This window comes from Pteropus alecto, unplaced genomic scaffold (genome assembly GCF_000325575.1).
Source record: "Pteropus alecto unplaced genomic scaffold, ASM32557v1 scaffold75, whole genome shotgun sequence".
NCBI classification, from domain to species: Eukaryota; Metazoa; Chordata; class Mammalia; order Chiroptera; family Pteropodidae; genus Pteropus; species Pteropus alecto.
In genome coordinates, this window is record NW_006440638.1 from 3,069,633 (window position 1) to 3,072,252 (window position 2,620).

The 2,620-nt window shown below is 32.4% G+C and overlaps 1 non-coding gene across 1 annotated transcript; it reads right to left on the minus strand.

The window, feature by feature from the left end:
- Positions 1-448: 448 nt before the first annotated feature.
- On the minus strand, positions 449-567 carry LOC112484366. The gene has a single exon (XR_003048012.1). It is a non-coding gene; the product is annotated as a 5S ribosomal RNA (ribosomal RNA).
- Positions 568-2,620: the final 2,053 nt, after the last annotated feature.

A 2,620-nucleotide genomic window follows, 5' to 3' on the forward strand; every position in this document is an offset into this window, starting at 1 on the left:
TTAGTTTTTTTCACTTAAAAATGAGAGGACTAGAATCAAGTGTTTTAAAATTATGTTGTAAAATTTCACAGTGGTGTTTCTAGGCCTACTGGCTAACCCTCTCACATCTTTTCCTTCTTAATCCCACCTGGAATTAGACTGATTACCTGGTAGTGAAAGCTGCTACCTTGTGACCATGAGGATGAAGGCTTGCACGTGAAAATTTGTGGACCTGGACCCCTGATGTCATCACTTAGGTGCAATCTCTGCCCTGGACGACTACCTTTACTCAATGTCTCGCTATGTAGAACAATATACTTTTATTTAAAGCCTACAAATTGTTTATTTTATTTTTTTAAGCGAGGCAACACTTGGTTGACCTCATAGATTGCAAGGACCTTGTCGGCTTACAATCCCTTATTTTTTATTTTATTTTATTTTATTTTATTTTATTTATTTATTTTTTTTATGCCTACAGCACCTGGTCTTCGTAGGTGGTCTCCCATCCAAGTACTAACCAGGCCCGACTCTGCTTAGCTTTTGAGATCAGACGGGATCAAGCTTGTTCAGGGTGGCATGGCCATAGACAGAACAATATACTTTTAAATAGTGAAGCTGCTCTTAGTTGATTTTCTGTTGCAAAGAGCTGAATGCATTTTTTAACAAATGTGGCCTTAAACTAGTGCTGCTCATCAGGCAGTTCTGGAATCAATAAACATACTTAACATTCAGTTAATATTTTATAACTGTCTTCAGGATAAACTCTGTTTCTATCAAATACTTGAAGGATTTTTGTTTCTTTTAATGGGGAATTTTAAGCACCGCTGCAGATAATATTACTTTAATATTCTTTTATAAATGTCTTCCTTTTAGATGACAAATCTGAGCACAGTATTTATAATCCACTGTTTCCTTATATACTGATAACAGAAAGAAGGTGATTCTATAAGTCAAAAGTGAAATATTAAACTGGAGAAACTACTTTATCTTTGACAACTAGTATAATTAGTCATGGTGATTTTTTAGGACAAAACTGGAGGTTGTTTTCTTATGCCTTAAAGTAACTAAACTTGCTCATTTTTAGATAAACAAACATTCATTTCTTTTTGTCTTTAATAAGGCAAATACAGTTATTTCCTACAAAACTGAATGACTGACAATTTTGACTTTGAAATAAAACTTGGATCTAAATTGCATTTCAACAGTGAAATTGACTTAATAAGTAAATATTTATCTTAAAATTTTTTATTGAAATACCCTAATTTTCTATATATTCACATCTTGATAAATATCAGTATATAGCTAAAATAAATAGAAATGCAACTTTAGTTTTCAAATAAACACAAAAATCCTTTGAAATAAGATTCTGCTTGAAATTTGAAAACACTGAAGACATATTTGGTTGAAAGATGTAGTAGAAACCTGTTACCCAGATTACATTAATTTGTGACCAAAAGTATAGAATAGATCTTCTAAAAGCATATAATCCATCATCCTCCAATTTAAATATATATGAAGTCTGTTGCTAATTTGATGATTCCTGCTTTATAACATCACTCATATTTTTTATATCAAAGAGAGAACATATTTTCAAAAGAGTTAATATCTCTATTCCATAAAGGTAAATGGTTTATTTATAACATGCCAGTTTTATTATGAGTTACTAGAGAAAGAAATCACTTTCTTTGAAAGAGTACAGAATGGAAATAGAAATCTTAGTTTGGATTATTTAGTAATATATTAAATTTCTTTAAATTAATTTAAATGTATGTGACAACAGATATAGTATAGAGCAATGAAAGGAATGTGGCCTTTGATAACTTCACTGAGCTTCAATTTGCTTTTATGTAATAATGGGAATAATAGTACATAACTCATAGTTTATAGTTGTCCTTTTGTAAGAATTCATTGAATAACATATTTGAACAGACTAACGCATAGCGGAAACTCACTAACAGATAACTCTTTGGTTATGCTACTGTAGCTGTTTTGCCTTAACCAACTTGAAGAAGATAAAATTTAATAAGGATATACTAGTTTGCCCAAACCACACAATATGTTTTAACTTATTCATTCTCATTTAATTCTTCTAACAAATCAAGGAAGGTATGATTTACTATTTATAGATAATAAAACTGAGACTTAGAAATAGAGACTCTTCCAAGGTCACAGTTTAAATGTGTCAGAGCTGGTGTTTGTGCCATAAAGGTCACCCTATATGACTTGAATATATAAGAGAATGCTGAACTGGGACCATGAGAAGACACCAAGATGAAGAAGCAGTACCTTTCAAACTCAGTCAGAGAGGCCCAAGATGATTGCCAAAGAGAAATGCTGAAAGTAGTGAAATGTATACATATATATCTAAGGATTCCAGTGGGAGCTGAAGGGGAGAACAGAGCAGCAACTGGGTTGAAGTGCAATAGCTATGGCTGAGAAACAGGAGCCAAGGATGAGAGTCCAAAAAAGCAGAATTGTGGCTTGTGGCTGACTCACCTGCCTTTATAAGTCCAGATGGTAATATGAATATGTGAGCGTGTTGGAAGTAAGACAAAAATGAATGAAGGGTACTGACATTGGAGAGAGAATACATACCTTGACTAAAGTAATTTTAAAAGATTTTAAACATTGTGCTGACCAA